The 24901-nt window shown below is 31.0% G+C and overlaps 3 long non-coding RNA genes across 22 annotated transcripts; 1 reads left to right on the top strand and 2 right to left on the bottom strand.

Moving 5' to 3' along the window:
• Nucleotides 1-10282: 10282 nt before the first annotated feature.
• LOC107370572 (uncharacterized) lies at nt 10283-15176 on the bottom strand. 7 transcript variants are annotated; one of them, XR_016199186.1, is made up of 7 exons: nt 14907-15176; nt 14166-14741; nt 13344-13795; nt 12602-13061; nt 12047-12362; nt 11096-11952; nt 10283-10994 (listed from the first exon to the last, which is right to left on the bottom strand). It is a non-coding gene; the product is annotated as an uncharacterized LOC107370572 (long non-coding RNA). The 7 variants fall into 7 exon arrangements; XR_016199183.1 differs by having other exon boundaries at nt 12047-13061; XR_016199182.1 differs by having other exon boundaries at nt 13344-14741.
• Nucleotides 15177-15220: 44 nt separating this feature from the next.
• Nucleotides 15221-20333, top strand: LOC107370412 (uncharacterized). Of its 2 annotated transcripts, none has more exons than XR_016199179.1 (5): nt 15221-15552; nt 15627-15727; nt 15956-16115; nt 17095-19799; nt 19908-20333. It is a non-coding gene; the product is annotated as an uncharacterized LOC107370412 (long non-coding RNA). The 2 variants fall into 2 exon arrangements; XR_001570629.3 differs by lacking the exon at nt 19908-20333 and having other exon boundaries at nt 17095-17901; nt 17979-18224.
• On the bottom strand, nt 17659-24898 carry LOC107360238 (uncharacterized). Of its 13 annotated transcripts, none has more exons than XR_016199175.1 (8): nt 24628-24898; nt 24270-24301; nt 23924-24114; nt 23563-23679; nt 20587-22287; nt 20327-20458; nt 19280-19782; nt 17659-18841 (listed from the first exon to the last, which is right to left on the bottom strand). It is a non-coding gene; the product is annotated as an uncharacterized LOC107360238 (long non-coding RNA). The 13 variants fall into 13 exon arrangements; XR_016199177.1 differs by adding an exon at nt 18930-18992 and having other exon boundaries at nt 17659-18089; nt 20327-22287; XR_016199172.1 differs by adding an exon at nt 18930-18992 and having other exon boundaries at nt 20327-22287.
• Nucleotides 24899-24901: the final 3 nt, after the last annotated feature.

The raw sequence follows: 24901 nt of genomic DNA on the forward strand, positions 1-24901 counted from the left end.
CATTTTTGGATTTTCTTAAAAATCTATTTTTAAGCATTTGAAGGTGCGAGGAATCTTTTGCAAAAAAAATTAAACTTCTAACTATGCTAGAACATATTCAGGTAAAAAATATATTGAAGACCCTAATAATTGTGATTTTAATGTTTTATTTCTGATTAAATTGCACGAATCTTCTGGTAAATCATAAATCGAGTGAAAACACTTTAAAAAGAAGCTTCAACTTACATAAATCATTATGGCTCAAATTGTTAGCTGATTATTAATACATATATTTAGCAGTTTAATTAAGGGCTGGGTCAATGATTTGCATGAGGCGATAAAAGAAAAATTATCTTCAATAAAGTCATGAATAGTGAAAGAAAAAGTATCAGAATAGTTCAATTCTTGTAAACTAATAATGCTAATAGCATTGTTAAGGGTCAATGTCAAGTGAATTATTTATCAATATTAATTCAACTCCACCTTAACAGGTAAAGTTAATGATAATGATGAGCCTCATCATCATCATCATCAATATTACAATGAACATCATTAGCAAGAAAATAAATATTTCTACTTTTATTAGCAAATAAATATTTCCATTGACTAACAAGTTAATCATTAACAAGTAACTTCCAAATCAAGCAACATTACAATTACAACTAAAGATTCAATGTAACCTTAATCATGACAATTAGAGGAAAAAATTAAATTATTTTTCCAAAGATTTGTGTTTTACAAAAAAAAGGTTTCTTGAAAGGAACAAGACTTTCAGGGATTTTTTGTTCATCTTCTGAATCTCTTAATGAAAACATAATCTAATTACAATGGAAACATTTATCATTATTACATTTTAATTGTCATTACAGGATTAAAGTCTTACATTGTAACTTAATTATCTTTTTAATGGTTTCAATGATTTACTTGGTTAAAGTAAATTCAAATCTGGAGCAACTTTCAAATGGTAAACAAACTGAACCATTGAAGATCAATTGAGCTTAATTTATATTCAATTGTTAATTGATTAGCTGTTAGATTGAAGTATAAAGATTGTTAAAGGTGGCAAAGATGAACAATCAAGTTTCCTGAGAAAAGAGCAATTTATAAACTAAAAGTTGAAGCTAATTAATCAGTAAATTGTTGCTATTCCCTGAAGCAAATTATTTTTGATTATAACCAAAGCTTGTCACTTGTAACTGATAATTAGACGCAAAGGTTGACTCTTAATACATGTTTAATAGTAAAAAATTAACGTCAAAATAAACTAATTAATTGTTTCCAATCGTTGCGATTCAGATGATTAAAGACTATATTCAATGGACAATCGTAACTGTAACAAGTTGCTAATCTGGTTTTCATCTCATGATTATCATCCAATCATGGACAACAATCAATAACATCATTTGTTTCAATTTTCATTCAATTATCAACTTCAACAATAAGGTAAACCAGTTGATCGGATTGATTAAATAAACTCATTTGATTGTTACTCATTTTGAGCCGTTTTGTTTTCACATCAACATTTCCTAGTTTCATTATTCAAGGAATGGAAACAAAAGGTTCAACTGAAACCCCTGAATTTGAACAAAATCAGGTTAACAGTGATTCCATTGCTTCCCATTTACACTTGAAGGTGTCTCTTTGCATAAAACCTTTTGGATTGCAGTGAAACTTGTTTCTCCTTTTACATTTGTCAGTATTATTGTGTTATTTGGTTGACTTGCTTTTAACCTTTTTTTTGTGTCTTCAAGCCGAGAATGACAAAGTTACATGGAACACTTTTTTCCATCTCTTTTTTTCTCTCTCTCCATCATTTTCAACTTGCATGGTTGTTCAAAGGGAAACTTGGAATAAGAATGAAGATGATGAGTCTTGAAAATTATATCAATCTTGTCCAGACTCACGATGAGTGTCCATTGTTAATCGAGGTAAAAGTCTACTCATGACCTGAATACAATTTACTCTTTGAAAATGTGTGAAGGTTTACAGTCAGTTTTACCCAATTCATGTTCACAGTTCAAGTTAATTGTAAACCAAAAAGTGAGTTCAACTGATTGACTGAATAATTGTCAAATAAATTGATGGTAAAACTGGTCAAAAAAAGAACCTTTTCTCTACCAAAATTTACAATCTATTTTAAATTGCAATTTAGATTCTTTTCATTCTATTTTTTCACCTTTTCCACTCGATTCCTTTCCTTGTTTCCCCTTTGAATTATTTTGCCATCATTGAACCTTTTCCATGTTATCAAATTCAATCAATTGATCAAAGCTGTGAATTTAAATTCAATGAGAAATGACAATTTTCATCTTTCATTGGATAACCCAAACATTTTATTCAACCTGACAAACTGATATCACTTTGGATATCAAGTAAATGCTGAGGAAAAAATAGAAACATTGAAATGGAATAATGTTGAATATCTTTTTTTACATGAATATGGAGATTCACCTAATTGAGTTGATCTTTCAATAGACGGTCCAAGATGATAATGACGATGAAAACTGTCTTCTTAATGATCAATCTTGCAACATGTTTGTCAACTCTATTGACACAATATTAATGACATCGTCATTTCCATCTTCATTTTCATCCTCCTTTTCCCATCTTCATCCACTTTTCACTCCTTCCAATTGTGAATAAAACGTTTTCCCTTTTCATCATTTCTCTTCTTCTCTTCCTCCTCTTCCAGTCACTTCTCCTTTCATTATTTTCAGTCCATTTTGCCTGTTCATCATCTTCAAGGAAAGATCATCTTGATTTTCTGATTATTTTCACCATTCATTCCGTTCATCTCATTGTTTATTCCAATGCACTTAGTACTCTTTGACCAGCTTTTGATCCCTTTCGTCCTCCTCCTCCTTTCATCATTATCATCCTTTTTCTAGTTGTTTTCATTTTAATATATTATTCTTGATCCTTTCAAGTCACCAAATTTCCTCTTTCGCCCAAAGTAACAATCAAAATACTGATTCCAGTTTCACTGGGTTTTACCATTCATATCCAACTTTCATTATTAACAAAAATGAAGGTGAAAATCGCCCAAATTTAATCCACTCTGAGGTGTAACTCGGATCATCACATCTGCCAATGCTATTGATTAGGGAAACAAAAAGAGTAACAAACCTTTTCCCAAATTCACCCACAAACTAACTGTGATTAGTTTGATGGCCATTGATCAACATTCAGTAGCTAGAAATTTCAATTCTTAATCATGATTGAAACTTTACATGTTGATACTTTAAAGGCTCATTTTCACGAATCTTCATAAACTTGAAATGCCAATTGCTATCAACTCAACAACTGATATTTGATTTCTGGAAAATTTGTGTTTCCATTGAAATTTTACTCTAATTACAAGTTGCTTTTCATTATTTCAGCAAAACTTTTCCATTGAATCGATGCAAAAAAGTCAATTCTCATTATTAATAAATGAAAATTATCTCATTTTGAACTTTTTTATCGTCTGTAAATTGATCAGGAAAATTGTAAATTATTTCATGTTCACTCCTCAAAGGATTCAATATATTCATATCAAGTTGACTATTTTTGCACAATTACTATAATTGAGTTAATTTGCAATGTTTATGAAGTTACCTTGCATAGTTAATTTTGTTTACTCACTTACAACTAAACAAAAATTATGATTGAAAATGAAGTTTCAAATGCAAATAATACATTTTTACTCAATTTACATGAAAATGCAACTTACCGTATTCACTTTTCTTTCTCCTTCATCTCAATAACTCTCAGATTATGTTTATCTTGATTCACGACTTTTCACAACGTTCATCATTTTCAGTGTTAATAGAGTAAAAGAGTGAAGAGAGAAGAAAAAAAAAGTTTCAAAAGATAACTCAGAAACTGTGATGTTATGAATGAAAGCTCACTCTGTTTACCCTGTTAATCTGTCAAATTATGCAAACCATTTTGAATAACAACACAAAAATGATAATTCTGTGAGTCGAGGAAAAAAATGCAACTTTTCCAGCGAAAATCTGTAGAAATAAAAAAACGTGTTTGCGTTTTTTACATAAACTTTTATACTCAATTTATCAAGAAAAAGGCAACTTTTTGACTTACAGTAATACCTCACGCTCATTGCATAGACAAATCATTAGTCTCTGTGGTTTGTCTTGATATCAAGGTATTTCTTGTTCTCATCTTTTTCATCTTTTCTCTTCTTTTCATCTTCTCCCCAAACTTGCCTTAACATTGAAGATGATTATGGTGATGATGTTACCAGCTTCATGAGACAGAAACCTCATAAGCTTTTGATGCCATTTATTTCAGTTACCTAGGTCATCCATTTTCAACCAATTACTGCCAATTCTGAGAAAATTTTTCTCCTCAAATAAAACCTTTTTCCAAGCTTCATTTTTCCTATTTTTCCCTCCCTGACTAATGGTAAACTTTTTTTTGCTTTTCTAGTGATTTTTGTCTCTCTTCTCATCTTCATCTTGCAACCTTTTCTCATCACTCTCATTCAACTTTCTTCTCATCATCTTTGTATAGCTTTTGTATACAAACACATGATCATTCCCCTTAAGGTTTTTTTCTTCATCAGAATCTTTTATCCCGAATAAGAGAAGCAAAGCAAACAGGGGAGAAGATGAAAAGGATGAAGATGGAAAAAAAGAAACTCTTTTCATTCAAAATACTAAAAGTATTAATGTAAGGATGAACAAAAAAGAGGAAGAAAAGTCTTGAAAAATGTTTCCAAATAACACTGTATTGTTTATTGAACCCATCAAATGGCCTTGTTTTTTTCACTTTTGTGACAAATTTCGATGTCTTTTGATTTTTCCTGATTTCTCCTCATGATATTTTGACTTTTCTTAAACCTTCATTTATTCCCAATCCTAAATAACACAATAATCAAAGTACGATTAACATCCATTTCATCTCTTTTTTTTCATGTCAACTTGAGTCCAATTTATATTACATTTTGTTTAACACAAATTGACACAAATATTAAATCACATTTAAACTTTTTCTCATTTTCTGTAACATCTAAATGGTTATAAATACAAAGCTATTTAAAGTGTTGCTCATGTTTTATCATTAAATACTGAATGGACTGAGGGACAAAAATAACGACACAAGACTTTATCGATTTTTAAAGGTCACACTGAACATCATTACCGTAAAACCTTGATTAATGCACAAAAATGTGGGTTAAGCTTCCAGGAAAAAAAATCAGCCGGATGAAATTGTTTGAAGATTCACTGAAAATTAGACTAATAATGAACAGTAGATGGAGTTTTATGCATTAACTAAGGTTTTACAGTTTCATTGTAACGTGTGACTTATTGTCCTGATGCATTATTATTATCATTATCATCATTATGATTACCATTATTTTTATACCCTCAAGCTTTTTTATTGTCTTCTGAACTTTTCTTCTTCTCCCTCTCTAGCACGAGACCGGATACGGCATCTGCTTAATGCTTTTCTCTCTTCTCCTTATCTTCCTCTTCTCTCTCTCTGTGAAACTAGATGACAGAAACGATATAGCGCTATTCAAATGTTCACTCATCTGAATCCCTCTTCCTCTAATCATTATCATCTCTCTTGGTCTTACTTTTTATCTCACTCTTTATCTTCCTTCTACCCTTCTTTCATCCAATTTAGATGAGGACAAAGTCAATTGAGAGCTATAATTTTTGACCTGATCGCTTTTAAATGTCTTCTTGTTGTTGCCACCATTTCTTGTCTGACGATCAGCTTGACTTTACAATTTTTATTGGTGACAAGTAAAGTGCCACATGCTACTTAATACAACAGCTATGTAAGCTTACATTCATCATCTCCTCTTCGCCCTCATTTTACTCCAAGTTGGCCGATGTTGGTCCACAAGTTATTTTTCAATTTCTGGTCTTCACTTTTTTCGCCTGTTTCACTTAATCAAACTGCAGCTCAATTTATCCTCATTTTTGCCTAAAAAATGTTTATTCACATTTCACTTTTTACGCGTTTCTCACCCATTCTTGAACTCTGGGTCGCACGCTTACTTTTTGCTGAGGACAAAGTTGAAGAGTAAAAAGCGTAGGACTAATTTATTGTTGCTTGAAGGACTCACCATTTTTCAACGGAAATCCTGAAAGAGGCAAACTCAAGAGGATGACTCAATTTTTTGTTACCAGTCAAGATGCAGAATGACTGGGAGGAGGAAGACACAGAGACAGTGAAAGCGACAATTTTTTATTCTCAATGCGGTCACATTGGGCTTGTCGATAATTCTTCCGGTTTTTTTGCTGTCACTTTTTTTTTTGGTTACATGAATACCTTACATTTAAGTGTCTCAACTTTCCTTGTTTTTTGTCATTCTGTCTCTTTATGCCTCTCAATCTGTCTCACCATCCATTTTCATCATTAGTCTTGAAACAACTTGAATTTCTGTCTGACACCATCAATGAACAAAATGATAGCTGTAAAGACTGTGTTAGTCTATTATTTTCACAGTGATCTATGATTTTCCTTTCAGTAAAATTGTCCCACTTGACAATAATTATATCGCCTGTTTGTCAGAAAAAAAAGACTTGTACCATGTACATCATGAATTGAATTGAATGAATTTCATCAATTTCATTGTGTTCCCTTGTTTCACTGTAGGCCAAAAAAAAGCTAATGTTTCCTTTAAAGTAACCTTTAATCTCTTGATATCCATTTGTTTCTTAACCTTTACTTTTCATGCAACCTATTCATCAACACTTTTATCATGAGTAAACTTCATGATAACCATTTAGGTATCACAATGCGTGTGTGTATTAAAATATGCCAATGGAGGATGAAATCGTATGCACAAGACTTGTATCCATTATCATGGTAAACTAACCACTCCTTGATTTGCTCGACATCAGAATCCGGATCTTCTGTTTTTTTCCTCCTCCTTTACCATTCTCTTGCAAATTTTTAAATTGTTCATCATCATCTTTACCATCAGCATCTTCATTTCATTATCAACCTTGCATTTTACATCAACATTTACTTTTCCTTTTAACCCAAAGATTCACAGACGGCTGGCGACTCTTGTAAACCAATTGAACCATTAAAGACAACAAGAAACACACACACACACAGGCACATCAGGTATTAGACTAATCACAATTGTGACACTCATTTGGTACCTCAACCAATGTGAATGGGAAACAATGTGAAGCATGACAAAACCATTGCCAACTGTAGATACAATATTTATACCCAACCTGCTTGCATCATTATACATTTTAATTGATATGTTTCACCTTAGCTTCCACCTTTCATCATGTTGCTCTTCTTACTCTCCATTTATCCTCTTCTCATCAGCCTCCTCCTCTTCAACATGGGTTAACCGGTAAACCGAAAAAAAGAAAATGAACAACAAGAAAAAAATAAAACACGATTGTGCCATTATACCTGAACAATTGGTTATAAAACAATCCAACTATTATCCAGTTAACAACATTCAACTAAATCCATTGATAACTAGCATTTCTTTAAATTTTCATCTTCTCCTTGATTACCAGTTGCCAGTCACAGAACCAGTAAAGACTCAAAACTCAGTAAAACCCAAAAAAAGCAAAAATGAAAAGGTAAACATAAATAAATAAAATTTGCAAATGAATCGAGTATTAAAGAGCTTATGTTTTATAATTTTTGTTCAAAGGTAAACATTAAAATGAAGAAACAAAACCTCATCTTACCTGTGATGAACACTTTGGTTGCGTGTTTCATTGCATGTTGCTATTGTGATGTTCTTGGTTGTGATTTAAAACACACACACAAAGCATACAAATGTAAATTGTACATCATGATTTTAAAGGGAAACCTTTACCTTTACCTTGTTTCCTTCCTTCTCTTTCCCTTTGAAAATGTTTCTTTCTTCTTTCCTCTCTTCCTCTCGTTGGTTCCTGTCATATACAGTCCCATTATTAGAGTAGCCAGGTATAGATAAAAACAATCAACTTGGCTTCAGGCAACCTTTATTACATGCATTATTATGCACATAAACTAGAAGTTATAAGCATGTAATCAGAGGGGAAACAAAGGCAACAATGAATACCGAGGAATGACATCGATTAACATCCTTCCCTCAACCTCCTCCTACGATATCGTATATCATCTAAACCTTGTTCATCTCTGTTTACCATCTTTACTTTCATCATTACCATCATCAACTACAGCGGTTGATTCAACCATTTTTTTACTCTTTTTTTGCCCAATTCTATTTAAGTTTAACTTTGCAAGTTGAACCGATGTAGTTGATGTTGAACAAGTTTAAGAGCTGCTTCTGGTGATGAGTTTGCTGCTACCTTTTTACATGGCTTTTTTGACAGAAACAGACAAAAAAGAGATTCTCTTGATTCCCTTACACTATCGGATAACTTTTCTGGTTACTCTGAGTTAAAGCTGATAAGTGTTTTCCTCCTCATCTTGTTACACTCTTCTGTTGACATTGGAAGACGGTTGAAAGATGATAAATCAAGGCAAAGAGAGTCATTTTTGATGAAACATTATCCAATAAAATAATCAACATAAGATTGTTTCAAGACGGCAAACCGGGCAAAAGGTAGAGAAAAAAAGTTGACCAAAAAACAGAATATCTTTTTCTCTGTAAAACTGGATTCAATCTGTCATTTTGTACAGCTTTTTGTTCGTCGCTCTGTATTAACTTGTTTCAAGCCCAAATCTTACCCTTAAGGCCATTTACATATCATCTCGTTCAATCTTATCAATATTTGTTTTTCATCAACAGAAACCAAATCAACATTCATCTTGCTGTTGACTTTTTTTTTTGTACCAACCATCATTTCATCTTTTCAACCACATTCTACATGTATTACTAGATGTGTAAATGATCAAGATCATGGTGATGATCGTTTTTTCTTCATCTACAAACTTCTTCAGATGAAACTGGCAAGTTGTATGAAAAGGTCTTGGATTAGATATCGAGTTGTCAGAATCACGGTTACCTGTTTCTATCTTTTTTTGTACCTCAAATACATTTCTCAGGTTTCAACTTTTCCCTTGGATTATCATTAAACTTTGGAAAGGCCTTTTTATTTTCTCCTTCATCATCTTTTTTTTCGTCTAATTGGACGTCACAAGGGACGTTTCTTGGATGCTTGACCAAGTAACAAGATAACATTTTGTAGCTTTTCCTTTGGATGTGACTTTTTCATGATCAACCTGATGATAATGATGATTATGTTTGACTCCAATAGGAAAGATTGATAAAGCTGTAAATAAATGAGTAAATATTGAAACCTTTCTTCTTCTTCTTCTCATCCATAATCATGACAAATATCTGTAAAGGTAAAGTATTAGGGCTAATGAGCTAGAATGAGAAGAAATGATCTAGAAAATGTCAATGATTATGATAATTAAAGGAAATTAATACTTAATTTGAAAAGGTATTTACTTGTGTTATGAATTAGGAAAACCTTTCAATCTCTCAATCAATCCTTACAAGAATGCAAATGCCAGTTTAATGTCTCTTCAGATTGTTGAGCCAAGAACAAGATAAAACAGCAATTACTTTGACTATAAAATTCTGATCATTTATCTAATAAGGATGAAACTGTTTCCGGAGACAATAATAACATTGATCAATCCGATAGGAAACACACTCTTGAAATGTTATCAATTTAAATCTCAATCATGACTGTGATATTATAAAGCTTTTACCAAATTCCCTTTCAACTTTTTCCATATTCAACTGATTATCTCTCATGATTACCGATAGAAATTAACTTGTCACGATTGTTAATTGAGTCAATAAAGTTCATGTGATCATCGAGATGATACATGATCATTGACCTCAACATTAGCGTCAACGTTCAAAAAGCCAAATGTGTAACCAATAAGACAATGTCAAGTTAACATTGGAAATCAATAAAAAAGCTCAAGTATTTTGACTTACATTAATAGCTTTTGTTACAAGTCTTTCACTTTACCATGAAAGGATCAAGATTAATCATGGTTTGAATGAAAAATTCAAAAGTAAAGTGACATGAATTGTTCGTAATTAATAAATTTTCTTTATAAATTGTGATTGTTTCTCTTGAAAAGCACAGATGATAAACTGCTTCATAAGCTGAGATAAACTTGACTGTGCATTAATTTTCAACTCATTCAGTGAACCCATTGCACATCTTAATTGTTGTATTAATCAATTCAATCATTTTAAATGAACAAAATGAAACCAAACAGTTTCTTGATTGTGATTTTCATCTGAAATGGAAAGTTAAAATGATTATAATTGTGAAAAATGAAAAGTTAACTCACTTGGTTATGATGGATGGCAATGTTGCTGCCATTAATTAAATGATATCATTTTCATCTTTAATTTAATGTTTTTTTTAATTTCACTCATCAATTGGAATCGTTTCAATCTTGAAATGGTTCATTTTAACAGATTAATTTTTGCTCATACATTTTAAATAATTAATTAAATTACTATTGCTGTTTAACCTAATCAGAATCGGTGTAAACAAAAAAAAGAGGTTTTAATGTAAATTTGATTTCTTTCAAGTGTCAACTCTAATTGTATTAACAAGTGATATTATTGAATGCTTTGCACTGTTCAACAAATAAGATTCAATGCTTTTACTTGTAAATCAGATGAAATGATGATTAAATTGGCTCTAATGGGCAATCTAACAATATTAAATGTGTAAATAGATTACAATTTAAGAGGCAAACTGTGCGTCTGCAGGTTTAACCTTAACCTTACATGAATATTTGATTACACATTAAATAATTAATGTATCAACAGACACAAAATTGAGGATTCAGTTATTTGTTGATTGATTGCTTTGATAAAGAGCCAATTAAAAGGGCCATTTCAACTAGCAATTATGTTAATCAAAAAAGGAGAAATAAAAAAATGAAATAATTCATTGAAATGGATAGTTTCCCAGGCAATCGGCGACTTGGATATCATGGTAAGTTAGTTGAAATATAATGGCCATTTGATCCAGAAAAGCCAAAGTCAATAACTGTGGATGTGTTGAAATATAATCAGTCAATACCTGTAAATGAACAGAAGTAAAAAGATCAACTGTAACATTGATAGGAAAAGGCTTTTGTTTTGTTTGAAAACAAATGTTGAAATGAAAAGAAAAATATTAACTTGAAATTTGGTAAATTGTGGTAAACATTAAATTATATTACTTCTGTATATCATGGGACTCGTTGGGAATTTGGTGAAAACAATAAAACAAAAGGCTATCTTCATGGCAAGTCAAAAGTTAACCTGAAAACAATAATAAAAAAACAAATGTTGAAATTGTATTATATTGAAGGAAAGGTTTGAAACAATATTTGCTTTCATTGATAATCAACCATTGTGTAAATGTGTATCTATCTTAATCATCATTTTGATCATTAAAGAAAACAAATTGAATTCCCATTTTTCAAGGTAACATTGAATGGTTCTTGAATCATTGTAGATATATTTTTTTCTTGTTTCCTGTAACTTCCGTTGAATCTGAAAAAGAGAAAAGAAGAAGCAGAAAAAAGTTAGCCGAAGTAAAAAAATAGGGAATTTGGTTCAAATAGAATAGATTTTTTACTTTCCTTTTTCATTTGAACGCTTTTTTGTGCTGCATTTACTGTAAGATGCATTACATAATAATAAACATAGATAATGATAATAACAAGTAATATTGGTTGGTAAAGTTTAAGGTAAAACCGGTAAAATCAATGAAATGATCGTGAATTGTTTCTTGTTATTATGTACTGACGCCCGAGTCACCATCATGTGAATAGTTGTACCGTGAAATTGTTGTTGATTTGGTTGAGCAAACAGATCCATGCAAGGTTAATAATATAGCCACAGAATTTTTGAAGATTGTTAGGTTTTTCCTCGCGAAAGCTTGGATTGAATCAGCAAATCACTTTTGAAATCAGATTTCGCCTAATTTTTCAACTCTACTTTGTAATTGTTTCTTGGGTTTACATCTGTAACATTGTACTCAATGGACCAAACTGGGAATAAAGAGATTGTAGGAAAAGGAGAGAAAAAAAAGTGATTAAAATTAAGAATATAATTAGATATTGTTAAGTTCATTAATTTACTTACATTGTAAGAGTAGTACATTTTCAGGGCAGAAAGAAAAGGGGTTCAGTTTTAAGCTTGAAGATAAGGTCTATTTGTGTTTCAATTATTAATTGCTATTTAAAAGCAATTTATTATCCAAGTTGAGTTAACTTTTTTTCCTTGTTCTCCCTCATTTATGTAGATCACAGGTTGAACATTTCTGGTAATTGAAATCATTAGTTGATGAGGAACACAATTTAGATCACTTTATATTTTCTTGAAATTAATTTGTGACCCTAACAAGTTATTAACCAGTTATTTGCAATGGGCGTCCCTGTAAAACCTGGATTTAGTGTTACTTTTGTCAAGAATATATTATCATGATGATGAAGGGGATGAACAGCGATGAAGAAGAAACGATGAAAATCGGTAAAGATGAGATTATGTTAATGATGAGAATAATGATCAAGTTGATGATGATAATGATGACGCATTGACTTGTCGTGGTCAAATTTGAACAAGCATAGTGTGAGGTCTTTAATCGTCAAGAAATATATACATGTATATTTGATGAACATTAACCACACCTTTACTTACCTTTTTTTCTCAATATTTATAATACAATTTTAACAGCTTTTCCTACTTTACACCAAGAATCGTTCAAGATGTGATCAGAGTTTTTTATGATGTTACATGAAGAATACCTCTAATGATACATTTTTCAAATTTTTCCCTCATTGCCTTCTTTCCTCTTGCTTTTCATCCTCTTTTTTCCTCTTCTTTTGTTGACCATCAAAGCCAGAATGCCTCTTTGCTTAGGCAATATATTGAAATATTTCAGTTCATCCTTTTTTCCCTCCTCCGCTTTTGCTTTGGTGTAGATCTTCATGAGAAACTTTCAATGAATCTATGCACTGATTCAAAGGCATCTAGGATACCGTGTGTTGTACGTTAATTAGTTTGGAGTACTAATTAGTCACAAAAATATTATCATCAACAACTTCATTGCCCGTCCTTTTAACTTGAGCTTTAACATTAATTGTTCACTGAGTAGGCCCTGAAGGAAGAGAAAGAGAGAAAGATGATTGTTAGTTGATTCTTTTTCAGTGTAAAAGGTAAGTGAGTTACCTATCAAGCCACAGGGTAAGTTACTATGTTTGAGGAAAAATTACTTGAAAAATAATGCAAAAACAGTGTGTTAAAACAGTTCTTAATCATCATCATATTCTGTTAAACTCCTCATTTCATTATGGATAGATAGTAATAAGAAAGTATAAAAATTAAGGTGCTTTTTTGAAAGGTGGGGAGGAAAACAACAAAAAATAAAGTTGAAAAGTACCTATTAAAAATGTCTACCAAAGGGAGGTGAAAAATTATTCCGGAAGTATCACCTTGAGTCTGTTGTTGAACCTCCGTTACATGGTCATTGGCAACTTGTTTCTCATTTTTCTCTGACTTTCTCCTTGAGTTTCGCCTCTAGTAAATTGCCACTCTTTTTTTGGCCAAAAAATGAAATGTCATTAGTTAACTGCAACAATTAGTAAATTAATAAATCCTTGTCACATCTAACTTTCAGGTAAAAGTAGAGGAAAAAAAATTTGTTGCCTCTTGCTTTTCCCAAACTTTACAAAGTACACATCTGCTGTTGATATTAATGGTGTCTCTTGATCGCTCTTGTAACGCAGATGATGAACAGTGTTGTGTGATATAGAAAGAGAAACAGTATTCATGTGAATTATTCATTTTTTTGCAGCAGGATTCCATCCAAACAGGACAAGTGTTTTTAACAATCTAAGGATAGCGATTCATAAAAGTAGAAAAAAAATAAAATTAAATTAACGGTATAAACTGTGAGAGGGAGAGACAATTGAATGATGTATTTGGTGGGTTTGGAAGGGATAGAAATAGAAAGAAAAGAGTCGTAAAATGCATCAACTCGAGCTGTTTATATTTTGCTCGAGAGGTAAATTTCTGAGTGTATAACACTATTTGATGTGAAAATTCTGAAGGGACCCATCATTGAGAATAGATGAGGTGCAATGGTTTGATACTTGAAAACCATTACTTTCCAACCTTTATTTTTGCTCTTTTTTTGACTTCAACAAAATAAGTAAAAAATAACGATGAAAACTATTAGACATTAAGCACCACCGAAGCTTACATTAACCATTTTGTTGGTGTTGATGTTGCCACTTTTATTCAAATAATACATAATACTATGGGAGAATATTTTATGTACCATTTTATGTATTAGAACAGAAAACAATCAAATTAGAAATAAAGTATGTTGGAAACTTTTTTCTCTGTCTTTTGATGATGATTTTTCTCCATGTGAAATGCATTTTTCCGCAAACTTTAAGTAAACATGTAATGATCAAGATAAAATACCAAATTTGCATTACATTCCACATTTCCTGAAAAATTAATATTTTCTCAAACCAAAAAATAACATTTTAAGCGGTGAAAATATCAATTGATCATAGAGAAAGTCCAAAAAATGTAAAAAACCGACTCAAAAACCGACTCCAAGACTATTTTGGTTGACGATTGTGGCGGCTAGAAGATGAATTGAAGAGGCAATAATCTACTCTAAATTGGTTCATTAGTACTTGCAATCCAATGGTTCCATCCATTTAATGGGAGAATTGTATCTCCATATGTCCACAATAGGAAATGTTACATCCGCATGCAAAACTTTTGATGTTAACAAGACAAGTCAATGGTAATGAAGTGTGTCCTGTGCAGTAAAGAAAAAGAGTCAAAAAAGATGAAGATGAATGATTAGTTAAGTCTAGTGATCAAGATTAAAAGATGAATGTTTGATCAAAACAGTCTTGAATAACAATAATAATAATGATGAAAGGAGAAGAAAAAGTGAGAAAATAAAGCCAAAAATACTCACATTACAAAGCTAATGGTTAACCAAAATTGTTTTTCCTTTGGATTAATGTTCCTCGTTTGATGTTTAATTTAATAACAACGATCTTTAAGGACATGTTCAATTCAGGTCGAACCGGTTATTGTTGTTTTCACAATACAAATTCATAAAAATAATTATTATTAATAGTCAACTTTGATTAATAATACAAAGAGAGAGAGACGCACAAAAAACATGGATACCAAATTGATTGCATAACAATGAAATTTTTTCGCATTCTTGCCACTTGGCTTTCACTTTCTTCAACAGCAAAGGGTAAAAGCAAAAAAACCGCCTTAAACAAAAAGATTGATTGTCCAATGACAATGATTCAGTTTACCAAGGCGCCATATTTAGTTCAATTTATCAAAACAGTTTTTGTGTCAAAATTTTTGACAGAATCGATTAACCCGGTTATATTATATATGATGTGTTTGATCTTTTTTTGATTCATTTCTCTTCGGTGAAATTACATGATTACGACGATCCCAAAATAATAACGTCAACAAATTTGATGTAATGAAAAGGCAGTCATAAAATGATAGTGACCAGAGTCTTGTGAATTTTTTTACATTAGCTTTCTATTTCCAGCAAATATGATGAATATTATCAACCATGGCAGCTCAAAAAAGTAAGAAAATTGATACCTTTTTAGCAAAAAACTATCAACTAACAATCTCATATCAAACCTTTTATCCTCTTTAGCTGCCTTGGACTTATTTAATGGAAAAATTATCAACAGTCTTGGAAAGACTGATGGTTCTTGATGTGATCCTAATCAAAACTGATATATGATGATTCCTTTTGTGAGTATCTTTACAACTCATCAATTCAATGTTTGCTTTTTATGTTTGCAGTTTGTACTATGATGTTTCCGTTCATGTTTACAGAAAAAAGTACATCTAGTTTGCTGCTTTTTTTGTGTGTGTTGCTGCTGCATTGCTTGTTTACATTTTTATTGAATGAAATTACATCAATTATAAAATTGACTCATCAATATCAGTAACATTACCTTTTCTTTTTGCTGTCAACAGGAACCTCAAAGGCCAGGAATAAAGCTATCTAGACAAAGAAGGAGATTACAGGAGGAAACATCAATGTTTAACTAACATCCTACATCTACCTCGACTCTTGGTTAAACAAAGCTATATAAACAGATTGAAAATGGTTCATGGATAAAGTGTGTGATTAAAGGTAAATGTGTATTTAACCGGTAACCTTACCATTTCTATTCACATGATCAATGGTCATTTCTTACCCATTGGCCTTGTCTTTAAATACATAGAAAGCAATCAAACAAACAAGTCAATAGGAATAAAGATGTTGATAAATGGTAAACCGTCGGTCGTGAAAGAGTTGTAAATGCTGTGTTGAGTGTTTAGCTATATGATTTCAGTTTTAGATAATTTAATGCCATTTTTGCTGTTTGATTGTTGGCTTTGGCTTGTTAAAAAAAAGCTTTTTTAACCCTCTTGCTATCCCGGCTACCGATACTCCTACTTTAATATCTGCAAACATCAATAACCCCACAATAACAGTGAAACTATGTTTTTTACCTTTTATCGTTTGTTTATTGCTAACGTAAACCAGGTAAAGAAGGATTCTTTTTTTTGCTTTGCTGTTATTGTTGGATCAAAGAATACATGTAGTTTATTAATGTTCTCATAGGTAATGGAATTGTAAAGGTAAATTGAAGGAAGAAGTAGGAGAAAGGAAAGGAATCAAGACTGAGTGAAGAGAAAAGGCTTTTTCAGTATATTTATTGTGATTGTAACCTGCCTTTCCTTCCTATGGAAAGGTATTCATTAAGACATCCTTTTACTCTGTTTTATATTTATCGTGCTTTTTAACAAACTTTCCTTGCCACCGGCTTACTGTATATTTTGTGCATACTCCAGTCACCATCCTCTAACTCTCTCTTTCCATCTCTTTCATCTCTTCCATCCTCCTCCTCTCTCTCTGCATATCCTCTTTTATTGAACGCCACAAAGTATCTCTCTTTCCCTTTCTTCCTCAGTACCTCATCATCAATCCATTAGGCTGTCTTCTTTTCATCCCTTGATTTTACTTCTTTTCAGAGTTCCTAATTTGATATTGAACTGAGAAAATGTATGAAAACTTTACCTAATTCTCTTTATATTTTTTCTCTTCTTTCCTCCATTCATTTATCTAGATTCTTAAAAGAACCCGTCAAAATATCAAATAAACCGGAACCTCATTAAAAGACCATTACTCATTAAATCTTGTTGACTTTTTTTGCTGCTTCTGCTGTTGCTGATACTTCACAATTCACCTTTGCATTCCTACGTGAAAGGAGTAAAATAACTTTTCCATCAACGTTATAAAGTTAATCGTTAAAGTTATGTTTGCTAACTAGTCTAAAATAACTGAGCATCAATCAACAATATCCAACAAAATTAAAAGACAATATATAACCTCACATCCAACCCGAACTCATAGCAAACCAGCGAGAAAAAAAAGACACTTTCAAAGGTGAATTTAATTGCATTTCCAAAATTACCTTTTAATACCAGTAAAGTTTCAATAACTTTTGTCATAAAGTCGAGTAAACATTGGCATAAAACCTTTGAAAAGTCAATGATGGCCAACATCAAGTATTGAGCAAAATAACGATGGCTATAAAACTAACGACGAGCTAATGCAAGATGAAATGGTCCTACCGTTTTCAAATACAATCATCATTGCTGCAAAAGTAAACTCAACGTGGAAGGTGAAGAGAGGAAAATGAACCGCAAATAATGGTGATATTATTATATTATATAATTATTATTATTTATTGAGCAGTTTGTCTACATCATTACATGGATTCATGAGAAAAGGTTGAAAAAAAGTATTTTGTTTTCATCAATTGTAAAATTACTTTGAGCCTGAATTCACAAGCAAGTTTATGTTGATCGCTACCAGTCAAATGAAACAATTTGTTACCTTCTCACAGGTAAAGTAGTCAAAAAAAGACTTGGTAAGTAATAAAAATGTTGACACGTTCCAAGATGTTCCACTCATTTGAACCTCTTTGACTTTTTTTTCAATCATTAGGAACGAAGTTGTAATCAGGAACCATTGGAATAAAAAAAGATAATAACAATAATGATGATAATAATGATGGAAGGGTCGTTGGAAACGTTATTAGCACGTTCACAGAGGAATCTGAGGAAGCAACAAAAATAATGATAATGATAATGGTCAACACAAGACAGGAGAGAGAAATAAAAAGTTGAGTTTGTGTCACTTTTTTGACGTTAATTGAAAAAAAGTGAAAATAAAAAAGTTTTCTCAAGCTTATTACGTTGTGGTTAAGCAGTTTATTTAAAGTGATAAAGTCAACGTTTCTTCAATGCTAATAAGGCTTTTCCCAACATTTTGCAGTACAAACAAAGGCTCTCTCTCCAGTTATGTAGATGACATTGATGATGATGGTGATGGTGAAAACATTTAAATGTTGATTTCATTAACGTTTCAATGGAAGAAATGGAAGAAATTTGTTTCAACATTTATATGAATTTTTTTGTTCCGTTTACTTCATCGCCACTGGAAATGCAAGTTAATTATAATTCTGAAGAGTGTAAAAAATAGCACAAATCATATTTTTGGCTGATTTATTGAGACTTTATGATTGATAAATTATGATAAATTGTCTCAAAAGTCAGTAACTCGTTTAAATGTTGAATAACTTTATCTTTCTTTCTCTTATTAAATCAACACTTAATGGTGTGTTGAAAATTATAAACAGTAAACAACACTTGAAATTTACCATCAACAACATCAGCGAAAAAAATCATCAACATAAATTTGGATTTGATTTGCTTTTTTGGCAAACATGAACAATCTTTTTTCCCTTCTCAAGTATTTCCAATTTTACGATCTGATCATCAATATAATAACATTCCAAAGTGATTTACCTGTGATTGTAAGTGTATATAAATAAAACAAGTTAGCAAGTTAGCAAGAGTGGAAAAAAAAGTCAAGGTAAAGACTTATTCACTTTACCTTACACTTTACTTGATCACACGAGATTGACATTGTTGTTGGATTGAAGGGACAAGAAAAGGTCTAGGAAGAAAGATGAAGATGATGAGGTGACTATTCAAACATATTGACCGCGATTGCGATAAATTCAGGGAATTGACAAAGTTATTGATATAAAAAGGTAAGTGAGAAAAAAGATGATTGCCTAAAGATTCAAGTTACCTTTTGTCGCCCTAAGGCCTTTCAATGCATAACTTTTTTCTTCGTGAAATATAATAGGGTATTCAAGTTTACTCTCAATGGACATGAACTGAGGAGAGAATCATCATTTTCTTCTTTTCTTTTCCCAGTTTTGTTTGTGTCATACTTACCTTGATTTTGGATTTTACCTTTTCTTATTTTGTATTTTTTTCAATTGATCAATTACCAACACAAATACAACGTTAAATTACAGTTCTCAGTATAATCTGTAAGCCCATTAAAAGAGCTGACCGAAGATGACACAATTTTCATCTAAATGGTGACCTTAGGTCATCAGTTTAAGTGAGATGAGAATGGGTAAGATTGAGATTCTCTTCCTAACCAATTCAATTCACTTTTCCCATCACCTTCGTCATCTTGGATTCTTGTCTTCCTTTCTTTATTCCTGGATCTCTTTGGTTAACCACAATAAGATGACATTACAAGGTGGATTGTTGCAAAGGGAAGGACCAAGCAATAGATAACATAAGGTCTCATCATTTGAATAAAAGATATTCAATATTGATCACTTATTCAGCTTAAATTTTGTCCCAAAAGTCCAACCATTGACATAATTCAATTGACCTTACAGAGTTTAATCTTTCATTTTGATGGTTCCTTCAACTATTCCAATCTGGATGGGAGAAAAAAGTAAATATTATTAGAATCATAACTGGAAATATTTGTCAACATTTTTTCCTCTCTTCTCTTTCTGAATTATATACATATTAACCTCATCTCATCTCTTTGGTTATTAAGGTGAAACAAGTTAAGAAGTTTACTATTATTTATTTTTTATGTACCGAAAAAAAATGGATCCCATGAAAAGTGATGTTAATTAAAACGACTAATCAGCAGCAGAAAGAGAGGCAAAGATGAAAATGAAAAGGAAAAACGATGCTAATTAACTTTAAAGCTTACAAAATGGTAACTATTTTTTTTCTCTTCGGAAGGATGAATTTATAGATATGTATATGTGCTTATTACTTTGTAATAATTAACTAACTAGCAGTAATAATGAAGAAATATCTTATTTTATCACAGTGGGAATGTCAGGCAAGTGAAATAAAAAGCGAAACTGATGAAGATGAAGGAAAAAGATAGAAAAGAAAGCAAAATGAAATGAAAGATAGTCAAGTTGTAGATTGATAGATAGATAATTATAAGGACAGAGTTACCTTGATGAACAAAATAGCTGATGGGTTGATAAACATGTTGGTTAACCCATGTTGATCTGTTTGTCATGATGAAAATGATCATCATTCTCAAGATTTACCATCAGAAGGATGAAGATAAAGACGAAGGTGACGCTGAAAAGAGAGAGGACAGAGACAGAGGGAAAAAAAGACATTGAATATGAAACAAAAATGATCAAAGTTAGCTTAAGCCTCCTGAGAAAGTTGCTTGGCAACTTAATAGATAAATAAGATATTCTCACAAAGATATTGAATGAAAAAGATGGTGATGATGACAATGCTGACGATGATGATGATGGTGAAAGTTCTGTTGATAGTCCTGAAGAGATGATAATTTTTCCTCATTTACTCTAGTACAAACACTTGATATACGGATAAATAAAAAAAAACACTGAATCGTTACCAAATGAAAACTGAGAATGACAGGGAAGATGATGATGATACAAGTTATTGCAATGATGATGTTGTTGATTATATCAATAATAACCCTAATAAATATAATGATAATAGCAGAGAGTTATAATCAAAACTAGAGGAAAAAGTAAAAGCTTTAGATTGAAAACCAATGGCGTTTATTAAGCCATGGCTACAAAACAGTCGTAAATTAGGGGTTATCTCCTAATGACGATCGACAAAACTAAACATTTTTTATGTGTTTTATGTTTAAACATAAATGAGCTTTGAATATTATCCAGTAAAATGAAATTAAATTGCTGTCGATGAAAACTTGTTAACACAGGTAAATGAAGCAAGATTAGTAAAAAATGTAATGCTAAATTACAAATTTATATTTCATTTTATTTTATTACCTAACATCATTTGTTTAAATACACACAATCATGAGATTCACATAAATCATGCAACTATTGATTACAAAAAACATGTACATTTCATCAACCTGACAAGGTAAAAAAAGATAACTTTAACACTAAATTAAATCAACAATCTTGTAATTGGTTGAGCTTCTTTTTCAGGCTTCTGCAGCTCATCGTGTACAGTATCAGTATTTAAGCCAATAACTAATAATTAGCTAAATACTATTACAAAATTTACCATCATTTATCGTTTTTCATTACCATTAATTGATGGACACATTTTTGCTGGCAAAAAAAGCTGTTATTGTAAGATGTATTGATTGAAGTGGAGCAACCAAAGTGTATCAAACATCAGCTGTATAATTATTGTTGTTATTTTGCTGTTTCGTGGTGCAACTTGGATCAACTTTGCTTTTTGACAGTTATTAGCAATGGAATGAGTTATCGTTGGGAAAGAAACAAAATATTAAGAGAAACTTTGAAGATAAAAAATGATGATGATGATGATGAACAAAAAATTATCAACAGCCTTCGGGAAGGTTTTGTTTTTTTTTAAACTGTTTCCATACTTTTTTAACCTTTTCTTGCACCCAAACCTTTTTCTCGTTTTTTATTGTTTCTGCCATCTCCATCTTCATCATCCTCCTCATCAGCTCTTCCTTTGCAAATTCAATGTTGTAATGAAAAAACAACAGCAAAAACAACACAATCTAAACCTATGATTATAAAACAAGCTGATGATGATGATGGTGAAAAGGAGTTAACTAAGGTGTTTTACATCTATAACATACATAACCGATCATACCGGTAGTATACAATTAACAAGTTTAATTAAATGAAGCCCACAAACTATTTAACTAAATTTCTCACATTTGAATCCTTTTCAACTTTTCCTTTCACTTAAATTTGATTCCTTTTCTCACCAGAATCTCATGCTCGTTCATTTTACATCATCTTGCAGTTATAGCTTTTCATCGTCATCATTATCATCACTACCACCACCACCGTCGTCGTCCTGGTCCTCGTCATAACCATCTCATTATATCTTCACCATAATCCTCCATCATCTTATCATCATCAACAGCAACTCCAGTATTCAACCAAGTGAAAGGGTAACATTGAAAAGAACTGAAAGGAAGAGAGAGAAAAAAAGAATGATTAAAATCATGTTTATAATGATGATAATGCAAATGAAAAACATTGATCTAGAACTGAATATTTTTATTTGTAATAAGATTATGTAACCATAGAAATAAAGTTTTAGTCGTAAAATGCATAACTTAATTTCTTTGCCTACATTTATTATTACATTTATAACAACCTCATGAATTAATGCAGATTGTAATAATAAATTTTTTGTTTCTCAACAATTCAATAGATGTATTGTTTTGTATTTCATTCACTTTTCCATACTAATTTGAAATACAAAATTCTTAAAAGCTTATTGAATTTTTGTTGCACAAGTAAATCAGACTTTCAATGGGAAATTAGCTTAAATTATGATTCAGTTTTGATTGTTTTACATGATTTATCAAGCAATCTCATTCTAGACAACAGAAAAAGAAACTTATCATTTAAACACGGAAATCTTTTGAATTTACGTTCTAATAATGAAATTCAGTGCATAATGTTAAAGAACTAGATTTATATTAATTCTAGGGCAACATTAAATTTGTTTTTCAATTTTGCAATTAAATGATGGCAAAATGAGAAAAATAAATACATTATTATTCAATTAGCTAAGAGCAAAAAATGTTTATACTCGTAAATATAGTAAGATTAAGAAAAAGTAAAAGGCTACTGAAAATTATTTCAATTTCAGAATTGATTCTCACAGTTAGCTGGTTACATTTAATAAAGTGATTACCTTAATTAATGATTATTGATGACAGATTAATCAATGAATAGTTGATCGACTAAATAAGTTGTCTTGACAAGTTAAATATCGATAACTAGATGCTTTTTTATCAACATTGTTGAGATTGATCAACGAAGACTAAATCTTTTCTCGACTAATAGATAAAAACCTGTAACTTTTCCTATCCTTTTCATCTTCATCTTTCATTCGATCCATCAGCAAGTCTAAACCTAGCTTTTTTACTGTTCGTTAAATTATCTGACAGACTTTAACCTAAGGGTAAAAAGCAATTTCATCTTTTTACCTGGTTTTCCAGCTTATGATTGGCTAGAAATTACAGGTTACTCAAAGGTAGTAAGCGAAAAGAGACAAAAAAAACAGAGTAAATACTGTTAAGAAATCATTTCTCTTGTAAACAACTGTAGTTATCTTTCACATTTTCCGTAGGTGAATCAATTTAAATTGTCACATATTGTCAATAACAATTTAAAATCTTTTCTTTGTAACCCTTTTTGTAGAGAAACCAACATCCATATATGACCTACATGGTTTGTCTTTGTGTGTGTTCAGTTTGACCATTAGAGTAGTTACTATCATTGCTTTGGGCATTAAAGGTTGCATTATAGTCCATTGAATAGCTGTAAGATCCTTTGTCAATTTACCTGAAGATGAAGGAGGAAGAATATAAAAAAGATGATTTTAAAAAATGACCGTAAATTTTATAATACAACAAAAAAAAGTTTATAACTCGCTCTATGTTTCCTTTGAATAATGACCATTACTACACATTAGTTTACTTTGACCTGTTTCAATAGAAAAAGCCTTGTCTTCTTTCAGGAAGATTCTCAGGTAAAAAATCACAAAGCAGTTCCTTTTGAAGTGTATCAATGTTTACTATTTACTTACAGTGTTAGTTGTCTTGATCATATTTGATTCATTCATCAGTCTTGTTTATCTTCAATCATTTCTTCGTTTTTTTTGTTCAACTCCTAGATTTCTGGATGTTTGATGATGAAAGTATTTCCCCAAACATGCTTGACTTTTGTTACATTGTTGAACACCAAACTGAAAGAGAAATCTAAAAGTCCAAACAGAATCTGAAATATCAAGACAAAAATGGTGATATGAAAATATAACAAAATATCAAGTACAAATCACAAGTAACGTAATTAAACGAAGCAAAATTGATGTGAAAAAAAACATCAAAACAAATCTGTCATTTCTAAATGGCTTTAAATATTTGTTTCCTTACCTTTCCGAAGCATTACCAATGGTCAATGAATACTTTGATATATCAAAAGAGCGTAAAGAAATAAAATATTAAGATAATGTTCAGGTAACTTGTAGGTAATTGTTTATGATTGAGTTTACAAAAAGCAACATAATAAAGCAATAGAAGTTTGGAGGAGAAAAAAAGATAAGTAAAAAAGATGAAAAGGACCACTTTGTCTAGATAAAAACGCTCATAAAGACTAGCTGGAAGATGAGAATGATGATTATAATGATGACCAGTTACTTTTTGTAAAGGTAGGAAAAGTTGATAATAGACCATTGAATGGTCATTTACCATTGTAATTTGTATTGAACAGAAAGCAAAAATTGCTACTCACCATTTTTATTTCAAACAAAAGTAAACATTAAACCAAAAAGTATTTTCTTGTTTGTCTTTGACAACATTATCAAATTATAAAATGATCATGTTAACACAATATACATTGGTTTACCATTATAATAAATCAAATAAAACACTAATTAATTAAACTTTAAATTAATAGAAATATTAAAATTAAAAAAATTAGCTTTGCAACCAAAATAACCCTTTGTTTGATTGACCGATGACATTTTTCCGTTAAATTGTGTTCATTTTTCACTAGAGATGGCGAC

The sequence above is a fragment of the Tetranychus urticae genome, chromosome 2, assembly GCF_039701765.1.
Source record: "Tetranychus urticae isolate SD_2017Ah chromosome 2, NJAU_TeUrti_SD_1.0, whole genome shotgun sequence".
NCBI lineage: Eukaryota > Metazoa > Arthropoda > Arachnida > Trombidiformes > Tetranychidae > Tetranychus > Tetranychus urticae.